The sequence below is a fragment of the Otolemur garnettii genome, unplaced genomic scaffold (assembly GCF_000181295.1).
Source record: "Otolemur garnettii isolate 467f Iridium unplaced genomic scaffold, OtoGar3 scaffold00009, whole genome shotgun sequence".
Lineage (NCBI taxonomy): Eukaryota > Metazoa > Chordata > Mammalia > Primates > Galagidae > Otolemur > Otolemur garnettii.
The window spans coordinates 20,969,330-20,986,368 of NW_003852404.1; the positions used below are offsets into that span (position 1 = coordinate 20,969,330).

The 17,039-nt window shown below is 37.3% G+C and overlaps 1 pseudogene; it reads right to left on the minus strand.

The window, feature by feature from the left end:
- Positions 1-15,385: 15,385 nt before the first annotated feature.
- LOC100967045 lies at positions 15,386-16,638 on the minus strand (annotated as a pseudogene).
- Positions 16,639-17,039: the final 401 nt, after the last annotated feature.

Sequence of the window (17,039 nt, forward strand, 5' to 3'; positions counted from 1 at the left end):
TATATATATACACACTTTCAAATTGTTAGAATTTACTTGTTCCAATCTGTCAATCTAGCATGACACTAGAGATAATCAAATAATAAAAAAGTCTAATTGTTATATTTATGTTAATATTTGTAAATCTCTCTCAAATAAGTATAGTCTGATAAACCTTTCCTCTTTAATAGCTGTATGGTCTGTTGTTTCAGGTTAAAGGTGATGGCTAGTAGCATAACCTCTACCTCCTCTGTTAAAGAATTTGGAATCTGTGATTTACACCCTCTCAAAGTATCAGACCCCTCTCAACTAGGATCTGTCTGGCTGTTTTCCCTTAGGTAACCTCCAAATAAGCTCACAGGTACACTGGCCATTCCATACACTGCAAACTTGTTCCTATTGGGATTATTCTCTTTGCACTTAGTTGATCCAGTCTCTTTAGCTACACACTTTATAAAATTGTGCCTTACTGATACACCCTTTGTTACAGAATGATTGTCAAGTCACATTCAATCTGTGAGACTATTTCCTGAGAAACTCACTTCTTTGCCTATTTTGAATATTAGTAGAAAAATGCAAACATATTCAGTGACTTGGGCAAACCTTTGCAAAAGATCAAGTTAAAGAATTTTCCTGTTAGAAATCACTGAAGACTTTCAGTATCGCATTCATGAAAACATCTTCCTCAAATCACGTTTTATTTAGTGTGCTACTTAGGGAGGTATTTAACATGATAGCCCAAATGTATAAAACTTATCCCCCCTTTTCTGTCGAGTAAAACATGGTTGATTATGTCTGTTTTGGGATACTTTTGAGATGTAAATTTTGGTTTGAACAAAGAAGTTGATTTGAATTTTCTCGTCTTTATATTTGTCGTCTGGTGTAATCACTACTGAATTTCTATTGCCTTTATGTAAATGATATAGATTCTGCCCATCACAGACTTTAATACATGACAAGGCTCTGATGTCAGCACTACCAGCCTGCATCTTCATTTATTTTTACATGTGATCAGTCTTGTATTTACCTGCTCTGCGTTGAGGGTGCTCTTTTTCTATGACAATTTGACATTAAAATAATGTGCTAAAATAAATCATCTTTTTCCTACAAGAGGAGACTTATTTTGACATTCATAAGATTTCCTTTTGGTCAGATACCCACATGATAAATATTAATATGTATTGAACATTCACATAGTCCTGTTTAAAAGTAATACCATTCATAATATATTTTGTGCACATTGTATATAACTATATATTTAATTTATATGATATATTATGCAAATAGAATATCCTATATTGTATACATATGCATGTTTATATAAATTGCTTAGAATAATTTTTGAAGATAAGTATCCTGTAATCTCAGTCCTTCCAAGAATTCATATGAGAATTTTCTTCAGTCAGTGTCCTAAAATATCCAGTTGGGCTTTATATTGTGATGGTTTTCCTATTGCAGTTAAAAAAGAGGTGAGCCAAAAATAAACATTTTCCTTTTTATAAGTGTTTTTATTAGAGAAGAGAGTGATCACAGAGGAAAAAAAATGGTACAAAGAATGATAGTGAAATGTAAAAGAAATGTATGGCAGTTTATGCTATATTTGTTCTATCCACTTTTAGGATGAAAGTTCATCTTAATCAGTTACTTAGGTATAAGAATTTACAACAACATAGTTAGAAATATTAGTAGAGCTTTCTGGTTAAGATACAAGATATTTGAGGTTTCTAATTGTCCTTCTCAGATTTGAGAAAAAATTAAAAGTTGTTGGTCAAGTATATTCTATAGGCCAATTCCTGATAACATAGGTATGCTAAGTTTAGAGAAAAATAGTAGATATGTGTTGGAAAATGTATAGTGTATACACATACACATGCATAAATATATGTATATATGTATACACACATATACACATGGGCAGTAGGGCAGGAAGGAAAGAAGGGAACAAGGAAGGGAGGGAAACCGGTCAAAAAAATCTTTAGAAGATTCTCTCAAAATTGTCAATTCTGGGTACCTATCTCACAGATATGGTGAAAAATGCATTGGAGAGTTCATTATATTTTCAGAGAAGCAAAGTCAATAATGAAAAAACCGGGCTTAGAAGAGCTATGAAAATAGGATGTCACAAGGCTCCATCTAGCAAGAGAAGAATTAAGTCATTTCCAGATTATACAAAAATAAAATGTATTATTGCTTGTAAAGTGACACCCTGCTTTCTCAAACTAGCTTATTCACAATGAAATGAAGCCTGAAAAACTCCAGAAAGGAAAATCCATTCTCTCTGCATAATCAAATACCAAGATTTGTGATCATTATTTACTTCAAGGTGAAGAAATAAGGGATAAAAGGGAAATGTAAAATCAAGAAAATGATTAAAAATAAAATATAGATTTCATTATAGTGAAGGAAATGATTCTGAAAATAGGAGCAAACCATAGATGCTTTGTATAATCAGCAAAATTAAGGTAAATTGAATTTCATGAAACAGAAGTAGGACAATAGACTGCTCTGTACACAAGCTGGGAGCAGGAAGGATTTTTTTCTTGTTTTTGACAGAGTTTCACTTTGTTGCCCTGGATAGAATGCATGGTAATACAGCTCATATCAACCTCAAACTCCTGGGCTCAAGTGATCCTCTTGCCTCAGCCTCCCAAATAGCTAGGACTACAGGTGCCCCCACCACAATGACTGGCTAGTTTTTCTATTTTTAGTACAGATTCTAGCTAAGGCTGGTCTTGAACTCCTGAGCTCAAGAAATCCATTCACTTTGGCCTCCCACATTGCTAGGATTATAGGTGTGAGCCACCATGCCTGGCCCTAGGATTTTAAAGATTATCCTAAACAATAATCCCAGAATTAACGTCAGCATCAGGAGCAATAAGTAGAGTTAGATTGTGAGAAGAGTCATGTTGAACTCACTGAAGAAGCTCTCTCATACTGCTGGACTGGGCAGGCAGGGCTGAGAGATCACCCCGTGAACAGAGAAGGGAAATCCAAACACGGAACTTTGTTCTTTAAGGTGAGATCAGAACACATGGAATGTAAATAATAATAAAAGAAATAATAGAGAAAAAACTTAGTGAGCTAAAAAACTTAATGGATCTCCTGAATTTACAAAGCCCACTGGGTAACAGAAAATAGTAATCAAGAAAGTATGTGGAGAAACAATTTTTACTTCTAATAATAAAAAAAAGTCATCAATAAAGTAAAGATGAAAGAGAATTACAAATTTTGGTTACTCAAAATTACTATGAACATCTCTGCAACACCAAATAAGAGAACTGTAGGTGGAGCTGACCATTAACATTTTGAACCCATAATGACTCAGGGACAGGATTTGTTCATGTGTGAAGGAAACATTGATCTATCCTTAGCCATGTAGTGGGGAATCTACTGGATATTAAAATTTATGGGATACCAAATAAACTCCACGGAGAATATACTATAGGGTGTCTCTGTTACTGCCAGTGTTTGAGAGACGGCACCTACAGCATAAATTATATACAAAACACACAGTCTACTTTCTTTCCCACACATACAAGATCGTTATCTGGTAAAGCTATTATAATTAGAGAAAGCATACACACATAGCAAAATGTGGAATGAAAACTGCAAAGACAAAAATGTACCAAATTTTAAAAGGCCATTTTCGTATAAAATAATAAGCTATTAATGACATTTTTGATTTTCTAGAACTATAACTTTCTAAGCTTTGAACTGAGCTAATATCAGGTCATGTACTTAAGTGAATTATTAAAAAATATTAAAGAATATTATTATGTATACCAACCATGACATAATAATCTTTATCTCTAAGGAACTCTTATTGACGGGCCCCATAAGGAATTAGCCCCTCCCACGCGCAATGCTTATCCTAGGCGGTTGTTAAGCTTCTGAGAATCCTGAGATTCTGAGCCATCTTTTGTTATACGCTTCAGGTTTTCTCAGGCTACCTTTATGACCGATTAGGTTTTAAGAAGATTCCCCCTGGCCCCCATTCTCAGGCTGAATGACTCCTAAATAACTTTGAGATCATAAATTAGACAACCTCATAATTTAGGGGAGTAGTATATCTAACAGAAAGACTTTTAAAAAATAAAAGATATTAAACTAGTCCTTAAAAAAATATATCAGAAGGCATGTGTTTTCTAGGGAAATTATATCAGTATTCCGTAAGGAGAACATACTATCTTGTTTAAATTACTCTCCATGTAAAGATTAACAATACATAGAAGGATTTTCAGCACGATTCAACAATAAAACTTAATATACTTGGGTGCTTCTTTATGTACTTTTGATTACTTATTGACTTGTTTTAGATTTTGTCTACTTGAATTTCTATAGATTAGAATTAAGAATGATAAAAGTAATGACATTTTGTATTTGTTTAGTAGCGACAGTACAGTAGGCATTGTGCTAAGTGTTTTTCCCATATTATTTTATCTAATCCTTATAACAACCCATCAAGATAGTTATTATTGTCCTCATTTCATAGAAAATTGAGACATATTCATTTACACAGCAATTCCACTGCCGCAGACACTTCTGTGGAGACTAGTTAATTAGCATTCAGCACAAACAAAGCAGACACCAATCCCTGCCTTCGTAAAGCTTACAGTCTAGTGAGAAATACACATTTAAAAAAAACCCCAAAAACAGATATGGGAAGTCAATTAACAAAACCCTCCTTCTCTGATGTATGAGAATCTGACCTTTGGTTAACACTCTAGTTTTGTTCCCCTGGAAACCTGAAAAGGAACATTATTTCTGATATAAAAAAGAAAAAGAAATAAAATGACCCCAGATTGGACAATTGCATCGGACTGGTAGGAAATGGAAAGGAACTATAAATATGTCCTGGGAACACCATACGTGAGGCTTTCCTCAGTATGTGACTCTGTAATAAAGCCTGTACTTTGCAGGAACCCTGTGTGCTGCAGCCAGAGTTGTGGAAAGAATTCTAGCTTCTGTGGGGGTTTAGGGAGACCTCAAGCCCTTCCCAATGTGCATCTTATCTCCTGGCACCTGTACTAAAGGAGCACAGCTGTATGGGCTGAGGAAATTTTTTTATAAAAACTATAAAAATATTATTATTTATAAAAAATGTATAAAAAACATTTCCTCCTGCTGAGAAGAGCTCTTGATATTGCCCTGCTAGCCAGCTATGGTTTGTCAATACTGTTTTGCAGAGGTAGGTTCCTAATGTGTCTTATGGTTGTCTTAGAAACCTGAATATTAAGCTAAGGCTAAGGAGACTCCAGGAAGTATTACAATAGGCAAGATGGGTATAAGGTACATAATTAGGAAAGAGGAATTAGGAATTTAGGTCAAAGTGTAAATTTAGAGGTAGAAATTAAAGCACACTAGAACGAACAGCACGGTCAGGGAGGATCTCATTGAAAAGATGACCTTTATGAAATACCTGAGAAAGGTAGTGAGTGATTTTACAAACAGTGAACACAAAGTCCAGGCAACTGTAAGCTCTGGAGGCTGAAACTATGTTTCCAAAGTCATGTCTTAGAAATATGGAAGACCTGACTTATCTTCATCTCCCAGACGACAACTAGGAAATCTGAATAAGAGTGAACAAAAATGTCTAAAATTTAACAAGAACATAGATAGAACTTAGCACTATTTACATCCTTGGAAATTCTCCATTCTTTGCTAGAGTGAGGTTATAGATCAATTCAGCGTCTTCTTTTATATTAAAGAATATTGTTGATTATTTCTACATATGTGTCTCTTTCTGTGTCAACATGTACACGTGTATGATTAATATCATCATATTTGGTTTATTATGATATTTAGGATTAATAAGAATCAAAGTCTTCAATTTTATATCAATTGTGTTACCAATTTGAAATTTAATTTATCCTGTAAGAATTTCAAATTCTTCTAAGACAAAGAATGTGCACTTCTATAAAGAATATTACTAGTGGATCTTTAAAAATTCAAATTCACTAGAATATAAAATATTTTTTAATTTCTTTATCTTATAAATTTTGTTTTTAGTATCCACAAATTTGCAACATATTATCAGTTAGCCCTTAATGCAAGCCTAGTATACTGATGAGATATACTAAAAAAGATTCTTACACAAACCAGTTAATACCAAAAATATAAAGGGTCACCATAAAGTTCATGTGCAATTTAAAATAGTTTTAAAGAGGTTTACTATTTTATATTGCACACAAACTTTATGGCCACCCTGCATTTAAAGATTTGTGCTGGGCTCAATACTGGTGTCCTATGAAGACCAGTAAGATCATTATACATTATCATAGTACAGGAAAAGAAAAGTGAAATAAATATAAACAAACAATAATTCCTGTCATGACCAAGTGATAGTTTTCATTCTGTTTGATGGATATGTATATATAATAAATTATCATTTAAGACATACAAGCTACCCAGGTGTTGGAGGTTGCTGTGAGCTGCGATGCCACAGCACTCTACCCAGGGGGACAGCTTGAGGCTCTGTCTCAAAAAAAAAAAAAAAAAAAGACATACAAGCTAGATAAAAGAGGAGCATAGTTTTAGTGTAAGAAATACTGGCTTCTAATAAAGTAAATTTTATGATCTAAGAGGTAATGACTACAAATGGCTGCCTTAAATGGCAGGACCATGGATTCATTATTTTTTGTGTATTAAATAATGATTTTAATAAAAGTCTCAAGTTCATGTTCTGAAAAGCTATTACCTTTCAGCTATTGCACATACCTCTTTGTCTAGAGGGCAAAGTGAGCCACGTCTCATATTTTTCTTAGGCACAATATGAAAGCATTAATTTCCTTCTGCCGCTCTGACAGAGCTCAGTGCTGTGGGGCAAGTCAATGCAAAATGATCACATTTTCACTTGTAATCAATATAGCTGGGTGACAGTGGACATCTATTTTTCATACCAGCATCCAGTAAAGTAAAATGATATGTGGATTTTCTTTAAAAGAGGTGTTTTTAGGAAACAGATGAAAATAGCATTCTGAGCAGGCCACTGAGAAAGCTCGTTATTACTGCAATTCCTTGGCAGCTAAGACAGATGTGAGTTCAGCCTTTTCTGTTCTCCTCCTCTGTCTCCCTCAATGGGATAATTTGAAAATCTGTAACTTTACTTAAGGAGTTGGCTATGAATCATAGATGACAGAATTAGTATTTAAGGATAATATATTTAGTCCTTGTAGCGTCTCCGTGGACTCCTTGACTTCGAAACACCCATTATGTTTTAAGTGAAGAGCATAGATCTGCATTTTGTGTTGAAAAAAATGTAATTACCAAATCGCTGCAGGTTCATTTTTTCTAAGGCATATATTTCTTACTTGTGAGATTTTTCCAAACTATGAATGAGCTAAATTATAGAAAATGTTTCAAATTGCCATTAGCTGGTTTTGACTGAAAAGCAGTGAGTATTTGATGTTGAAATTGAAATGTTAGAATGCTCGGAGAAAATGACTAACAATAAAAAAGCCTAACTTTCATAAACTCTACATTATAGGATCCTGTGGATTTCAGACTCGTGCCAAAAGGTATATTCTATCTGTCCAAATTCTGCAAAATTTCTGATCGTCTTTCATAAATAGATTTTGCATTTACTCAAATGATTTGGAATGTGGCTCAGCAAAAACAAAAGGGAAAGAAGAAAGGAGGGAGAGATGGAGGGAGGAAAGAAATGAAGTTGCAATAACGTAAGAGCTCTTAGGGCTGACCGATGGCAAGTGTGGAAATGACTTTGATTCCATAGCCTTGTGGTCATGTCACCATGGATTCTCCCATTGATATATTGGCCAAATTTTCAGCAATCTTGGCAGAGTAGTTTTCATTTGTAGGTGAGGGAAGGATTATAGATGATGGTTCTTATTTTGTTTCCTGAGGCTCCAAATAGTGTAGGTCTGAAAACAGCGCTGGACTCAGGGCGCATACATTGTCCTGTGCATGTTTTTACCACCAGACTGTACATTAACATCAATGTAGAACAGACTTCTGTAACTACTTATTATTTAGTTACTTAGACCCATGAATTCCTGGGCAATTCTTTCAGCATGATTTTATTTAGTGCCTTGGTACTGACTGATGATCTTATGTACCTTGATTGATTTTGAAAGAGGAACGCCATAATTGATTTCACACTCAATGAAATCACCACATTTGAAAACATTCCCTTTTGTTATTTACAAATAATAATACACAAATGCATTCTTCCTATGAAGAAGCCAACCAATTAACCTCTGCATGAGATTAAATATGAAAATTTCTGTTTATTACCTCCTTGCAACCTGAAGACCCATGAGTTAAATATTCTTCCAGTACTGTGTGTATCATTCTGTTCTTATGTTTGTGCATTTACAAGCCTTTTACATAAGTAGTAATTTTCAATAAAAAAGGATCCTATTGCTTGTACTAATCTTCTATTGCTGTATAAAATATCGCAGGTATGGTATCTTATATCAACATTCCCTCACAATTATGCAGATGTGAGGTCTGGAGTGGCTCACTGAGGTGCTCAACTTTGAGTACCGCCTGGCTGAAAGCAAAACGTTCCCCAGCCTTAGCTGTGAGGTAAAGGCATAAGAAAGGAATCTGCCATTAGCTAGTTAGATTGTGGGTAGGTAGAATCTAGTTGCGGTAGTAGATTTTCCTATCTTGTTTCCTGACTGGCTACTGGCCAAGGGCTACCTACACAAGGCCACCCACGTTTCTTTTGAGGTCGTACTCTCCAGCCTCAGAGAAGCAATGGTACTTAAGGTTCTTCTGTGCTTCAAATCTCTGCATTCCCTCTTACCCTCACCCAGAAAATAATTATGAACTCAGGTGATTACTTTGGACTCACCTGGATCACAAGAATCTTCTTATTTTAAAGTCACTTAATTATTGTCTCTAACTGGATCCACAAAGTCCCTTTTGCCATAAAATAAAACATATTCCTGAAAGTAACATCAGAAACAGGCAGTCATGGGGGCTGGAATTCTGCCTCCACACCTGTGTTATTGTGCAATTCGATTTATTCTTTTAGCAATATATCTTTTGAATCTTTGTGTGGGTTTGATGTTCTGACTTTTTTCCATTTGAAAACTTTATGACATCACTGTATTTTCTTCCAGGGCCTGAATACATAATATTTACTCTTTTCCCTATTTGTGGAAATTTCAGATTAGAAAATGTTTAGCTATTACATATGTATAATGACATATATATGAAGCAATGAGGGTTATTGGTTATATTTAGCAATATATATTTTCTGAAATCTGAGTTAATTAGTAGTCCAACTACTTTATTTGACATGTGACCTGAGGCAGCTCTTTGGACTTTATTTTTTTATTTTTGTAAAAGAAGGATAATAGCATCTATGTCATGGAGATATTGGGGCAGATTAAGTAAAAGTAGTAAGAGAAAGATTGTCCTGGCAAAAAATGTGCACTGAATCTATGTAAGTCATTACCATGCTATACAAGTGTGAATATTTCTGTGAGACAGTTTACTAGAAGTGGGATTAGGATCAATGAACAAATGCACTTTTAACTTAGAAAGATAAAAACAAATTGCTTGATGGCAGGTCCATCCCAGTAAGGAAGACATCACTTTCTGATTTGTTTTCTGACACCCTAATACTGGGCTAAGTTCTCCTCACTTCATACACATTTATTTTGTGCCTATGATGTGCTAGTCACCTGTTAAGAATGAAGAATACAACTGTGAGAAAGTTAGGCATGGTTCTTGCTCACTGAATTTATAACTTAGTAATTACCCAGTAAATTAAGATAAACAATTTTTTCTTATAAATTGTAATTAGGGCTATGTATTTTGGGCTATGTTTAAAGAAACAAAGTGTCAAGAAAGCATGCAATAGGGAACCAGATTTTGTCCGGAGAATTAGTAACCATTATAGAGTTCATGTAACTTGAAAGATATGACAAAATTACTTATCAAAGGAAGTAAATTACTAAGTCTTAGGATTAAATTGGATGTAGGCATAATACTAATAAACATCATCATCATAGATGTGAAAAAGAATGATCAAGAAAGCCCTTAGGTTTCCATCTTGCAAACCTATAGACCATAGTGCCAATCATTCAGATAAGCGACATTGGAGCAAGCTCAAGTACTGAGGCCTAGGGGGCAGGGGAGATCATGAATTTATACATAAACACACTGAATATGAGAATTAGAAACACCAAAGGGGAGATGTCAGATATATAGTAAACTATTCATAACTCAAAAGCGATCTGAGCTGGAAATAGATATTTTGGAGTGTTAGTGTTAAAATAGTAATAGAAACCATGGGGGTAGATGGGATTAGGTAGCTCTTTAAAGTCTGAAGCTATGTCATTTAATATAGAAGCCACTACCATGTGGGGAGCACAGGGTGACAGAGCACATGCAAGGTGGCTATTTGGAGTCTGAAATCACACCAAATTTTGAAGACTTAGAAAAACAAAGAATGGAAAATATCTCATTAATTCTTATTTATATTGGTTGCCTGTTGAGAAGATAATATTTAGGTATATTTGTAATGTTAAAATTATTTGAGTTTTTTTTTTTTACAGTTTGATGTAACTACAAGAACATTTAAAATTACACATGACATTTGTGACTCATACTTTCATTGGTTAGTAGTTGTGTAATGAAAAAGATGAACACCTATGTTGGAGCTTTGAGAAACTCAAGCATTTGACAGCTTGATAGAGAATGATTAGCTACAAAAAGTATTGTAAAATAGTGGTCAGAGTAGTAAGAGAAAAATCATATTTACTGGGAATCAAATAAAAGGGTATTTGTCTTAAGGAAAATTGGTCTATGCTAAGGTGAGTTTAGAGGTCATGAAAATACAAATAAAATGTAAACATTGGATTTAGTGATCAGGGATTCTTTTGAAGGTAATGACATATATTTTGGTAGTGAAAGACAAGTAGATGCCAACCTTTTGAACACTGATGAATGAATTGAACATAAAGATTTGGAGATTGGGAGGATACACAGTCTAGTTGTAAAGAGGTAATGAGATGAAGAGATGTGCTTTATAAGATTCTGAAGAGACCTGAATATGTTTAAAAGCCAAGAGAGTTATCCAGGAAAGAAGGAAGGGTTCCTTGTGTAGAAGAACATCAAAACAATGAACAGGTAGGTGATAGTTCCTGGGAAGTGGAGTAAGAGAGGCCTCTGCTCAGAGCACTAATGACATTTAGTTAACTGTATGTTTTCTTATCTGTGTCTATCATTAGACTATAGTGTCCAAGACAGCAGGAACTGTTTCTTCTTTGTTCCCTAATTCTCAAGACTTATTTGAAGTGTTCTGTACTTAGTCTAGTTTCAAGATACACTTACCACATGAGGAACACAGGAGTCCTGAGTACATATGTAAGAGTTTGCAGTGAGTACTATGATCACAATGCATAGCCCTTGTATGTGAGATGCTTATTAATGAGGAAAAGACAATTCATTTAGAATGCACAGTGGTAAAGAAATGGAGAGAAGATCACTTAGTATTGCTGTGTTTATATGCTAATTATATTTATAGATTGTTTATGATGCTTACAATCACTGGAGTATGGGAAGCTTAGGGGAAAGGGTAACAGGCTCAATTAAAGAAATGATCAATGAAAAAGAAGTGAACCAAAGAGCCTCTTAAAAAGAAGTGAGCCAATACCAAAACCACCTTCCCTTTTCACTCTTCAAATATGGGCTGTTTGGTGTTACTGCCTTTTTAAAATTTGTTTATTTTTATTTTTTATTAAATCATAAACACAGAGATCAGGTGTACATTAATGCATGTATGGGATACAGTGTGCTGATTCACATAGAATTAGGAATGCTTACAGCACACTGGTTAATACATACCTCATCTCGTTTCTTGACATGCATCATCACTTCATTAGATGTGGGTCATTACATAAGGTTTTTTTTTTTTTTTTTTGCAGTTTTTGGCTGGGGCTGGGTTTGAACCCACCATCTCCAATATATGGGGCCTGTGCCCCACTCCTTTGAACCATAGGTGCCATTCTATTACATAAGTTTAGAGATACACAAAAATCAAGAAAGCTAAAATCTGTGTGGATGGAAACATATGAAGGCCTCCCAGCAACACTGATAAGCCAAGCAAGTTGAAGCTTGCACGGGTGAATCAGAAAGGACGTGTCCACTGTGTTTCTTGGAAGTGAAATAATGGCTTATAACTAGGGTCACCAAACGTCCCGCTTTTGGCGGGACAGTCCCACTTTTGAACCGCGTCTCGCGACGTTTTTAAAAAGTCCAGATTTTTTGAAGGAATGCACAAACGGGCGGGAGAACAAGAAGAGAATATATGGTTTTCGGCTGCCATGTGACTATTTCGCCAGAATATGAGTTTTGTATTATTTTTGTTAATTTTATAATGTTAAACTGTAATAATAACAAATAATTGGTGAGAAGTGATTATCGAGAACTGCTTATCAAAGTTTGCGTTGTTGTCAGGCCCTGACCAGCCCCGCCCCCACTGTGCCCCCCGGTCATGTCATCCAGCCTTACCGATGTTCAAATCCGGTCACCCTACTCATAACCCTGGCTGTCTCAAAACTTCCTAGTGACCTACATATATAACTCTAAGTTAAATCATTTTGTAATTTTTTGCTTTGATAATCCCTCCTGGTGAATCTTCTTTTCCTGAGACAGTGCACATGCAAAATTTTCTGCCAGGACTGAGCTGTATACAAGACTGAATGAACATGAGAACAGCCCAATGACTGAAAGTGACTAAAGGGTTGGACTTTGATAATTTTCCCTCCCTTAGCTCATATTCCACTTGTCCTGGTGATGTCCTTCTCTGTTGGTCTTAGACAGCCATGGCAGAAACACACAAATTCCAGAGAACTGTGCTGTTTGTGCAGTGCTTCCTTCTTCTGACAGTCATCGTACTCATGGTTTTCTAGAAAATGAATCAGGTAAAGTATGAGAGTTCTAGATACACGATGGATTGGGCAGACAACATTTCATGAACAATTAAACTTTCCCTAAGTGTAAGCAAATTAGGGTATTCATTCATTTAATCCTAAAATCAATTTATAGGTCAGATGCTGTCATCACCATCATCAGCGTTATTATCACGTTCATTTCATGAGTGAGGAAGGGAAGGCACCAAGAAGTTAGGTAACTTCACTAATAAATTCTACACTTGAATTTTCGAGTTCAGATACTTTGACTCTAGATCCCTTGCTTCCAATTCCAAACTTCCTTGATAAATCTAGAAAGTGATAAGTTATTATTTTTAACACTCACCTAACAACGACATAGGAAACTCTGATCTCACGAAATAGGTTGGAGACATTAAAAGAAAAGAAGGATGTGGAGGCTTCCTTGAGACCTAGCCTTGACAATGCGTGCCTTCAGTAAACAACCACGGCTTTGTCAACAAGGTAAACCTCCCTTAGTCTCAATGGTCCTCCTCTGTAAAGTCAGTCGGTTGGACTAGCTGTTCATAAGGTCATTTGATGTCATACAAGGATGGAATTTCTGATAAATTCTGATTAACAGATTTCATGTTATAAATAATCATCTCAGCAGTAGGCTGCTGTATAGGAAACGATGAATATGAGAGTGAAAAGGACACTACCACACATTTTCAGTCAAATTGTGATGAGAGAAATCTCTTTCATTTTCCTTTTAAAACATTTCTACCAAGTATGATGGATGACTAATTAGATGTTAATTGTTCATGTCTACTGATTAGAAAACTTAGGAAGGGTTTTAGAGCATTGATTTAATAAGGAGTGACACTTGAATCTTACCCATAATTAGCTTATTACATTTGGCTTCAGTTTGAATCTGTGCTGTGAAGATGATTTAAAGAGATTAATCTTTTTCAAGGACCATGTAAGTGCTGATATGTTACCTGAGAACACCTTGCAAACTAACTGACACCATGATTCTCTCTCATACATTGATATGCTTGTTAGGTTAAAGAGAAAAGTAAGAGATCTGGTCTTTGGATAGGCCACAAGCTCCCAGAATCAGCTTTTACTTTACACTTACCACCCTCGTGGCTCTTTTAATAAGGGAAATTTCATGGTTCTGAGCAACGAAAAATCCATTTTTCAGCCTGTACTTCAAAAAATAAGCTAGCCTGCTTTTACCAAAATTTGTTAGATATTGAGAGCAGAGCAGATTGAAAGAGTTCTGCCAACAGCAGAGAAAACAAAATTAAGTGAGAGCTGCTTAGCTTCCATAAAGATAAAGAAAACAACAGAAATATTTTAGAGATAATTTAACAAATTCTCGTGTATCTAATATCCAGCTTAAAAAACGGAACATTATAAAATGGATTAAGCTTTCTGTGTTGCCTGAGTTAGGAGTACATGGTTCTACGCCTATACCCTGTAATTAACCACCCAAGGACGGTAACAAACTGCTCAAAACACGGAGGTGGTCAACATAAGGAACTATGCCTACTACTGATGCATACATGTGGGGTATGTCCAGTCTGTGAGGATTAGGTCAATTTAAGGAGGTGGGCAGTGGACCACCTATGGACCATTCTGCGGAGAATCTACTGTATTTGCAGTTTTGCTACATATTTCTGCATCTCCAAAAGACATGGTTGTATTGTTTCATTGTTTGAATTTAATGTAGTTTAATACAGACTTTGTTTCCTCCTTAAGTTCAGAACAAATTGAGAGATAAATTAAAGAGTCGGTTAGATGATGATAGCTTGATAGCCAGCTTAGAGGCAGAACTAATGAACTCTTGAGATCTGAACTCCAGAACTTTGTCATTAGAAAGACCTCCCCACAAGAAGGAAAATAGTGCCACCACACAAGCAGACCAGAATGTGTCTCTGTGCCGGCAGCCAACTCCCACCAAAGGGAGGGATTCTGCAGTTAAAGATTTGTAGAAAGCAAGGAAAGAATACTGGCACTACCAGGGAATTACTTTGCCTGTGATTATTAATAAAGGTTATCACCTACTGCCAGTCAGGAGGAAGGAAAAGCTAGTTCACAGCCCCATGTGGAACAGTTTTAGTTACTGTATAAATTCGTATCTGTAAAAGTTCTAGGAATGGAGACACAGTTTTATTCAGGAGAAGGGTTTAATATTATTGTGTCATCCTCAGAAATCTCTAATTTAAAATATCTCTTGAGATAATGTTACATTATGGGTTAGTGAACTCAGTGGACCTTGTTTGATTAGCAGAGAGAAGATTCTGTCACAGAGAGCTGGAAAAGGCAAGTGTATAGAAGTGCTTACACAATTATCCTACGATAATTCATTTTTTTTTATTTTTGCTTTTTGATAGAAACTTTAATGGTCCACAACTTGAGAGCAGTGTGCTGAGTGGTGGCAGGATAGAGTGGAAGAGGGGTACCCCTGCCAGGCCCTGCCCTCAGTATTCCTCCTCTTCCTTAGTCTGGGCTTCCCAGGAATCCACGCCCACCCCTGCCAGGCCCTGCCCTCAGTATTCCTCCTCTTCCTTAGTCTGGGCTTCCCAGGATTCCACGCCCACCTCTCATAATCCTTCTCCAGACCTTCCAGGTCCCGGTGAGCCTCCAAGGGCTCCCCCTCCTCCATTCCTTCTTCCACATACCAGTGCCCCAAGATGGAGCACAACGTGGTCCAGGCATGCCCAGGCCTCAGGGACCACAATGGGGGACTAGAAGTTAACGCCCACCTAAAATCCAGTTGGATACCAGTCCACAAACTGGATGGTGCACTTGGTTTTGATGGGGGCAGTGACCACATTGACATCTTTTGGAACCATGTGCCCCCTAAACAACATGCAGCAGGCCATGTACTTGCCACTGCGAGGGTTGTACTTGAACATCTGATTGGCTGGCTCCAAGCAGGCATTGGTGATCTTGGCCACTGACAGCTGCTCATGATAGACCTTCTCGACTGAGATGACCCGAGTGTAGGTGGCCAGGGGAAGTGCATGCGGGGGTACGGCACCAGGTGGGTCTGGAATTCTGCCAAGTCCTCATTCAGGGCCCAGTGGAACTGCAGGGAGTCTGAGATGGAGGACAAGATCTGTCTAGTCAGACGGTTGAGGTTGGTGTACATGGGATGCTCGATGTCCAGGTTGTGCTGACACATGTCATAGATGGCTTCGTTGTCCACCATGAGGCACAGTCAGAATGCTCCAGGATCAGGTGAGTGGTCAGGAGGGAGTTATAGAGCTCCACCACAGCTGTGGAAACCTGGGGGACTGGGTAGATGGCAAATTCCCGCTTGGACTTTTTGCTGTAGTCCACCGACAGCCGCATCATGAGCAGAGATGCGAACCCAGAGAGGTGGTAGATGAGGAAGCCCTGCAGGCCCGCTCACAGTCTGCCAGTTTGAGGCTCTGGTCTAGGTCCAGGACCAGACCAGGTTCGTGATCTCCTCACAGATGGTGTAATGGCGTCTGGCATAATTATTGGCTGCATCTTCCTTCCCAGTGATCAGCTGCTCCGGGTGGAAAAGCTGCCTGCAGGTCCCCGTGCGCATTTGGTCCCCCACAGTGGACTCCAGGTCCATAGATACTGCTTTGGGCACGTGCTTGCCAGCCCCAGTGTCACTGAAGAACGTGTTGGAGTCATCGCTGCCACCGATAGTTTTGTCACTTGGCATGTGACCATCGGGCTGAAGTCCATGTTTAAAGCAGTACAATTCCCAGTGGGCATTGCTGATCTGGACACCCGCCTGCCCCACAGGGACAGAGATTCGCTCACGCACGATGGTCGCAGGGTTGCACGCCACCCTCTTACCTCCTCTCTGTCCAAACGCCAAGCTGCATGTTTCTGTTAGATAACCCAGAGTCAAGTATATTTAGTTCTTTTTTTTTTAGAGATAGTCTCAGTTTGTTACCCTCGGTAGAGTGCTGTGGCATCACAGCTCACAGCAACCTCCAACCCCTGGGCTTAGGTGATTCTCTTGCCTCTGCCTCCCGAGTAGTGCACTGCCAAAAGCAAAATAATCTCTTTTTTTTTTTTTGAGATAGAGTCTCACTATGCCGTCCTCTGTAGAGTGCTGTAGTGTTATAGCTCACAGCAACCTCAAACTCTTGGACTTAAGAGATTCCCTTGCCTCAGCCTCCCAAGTAGCTGAGACTACAGGCACCTGCCACAATG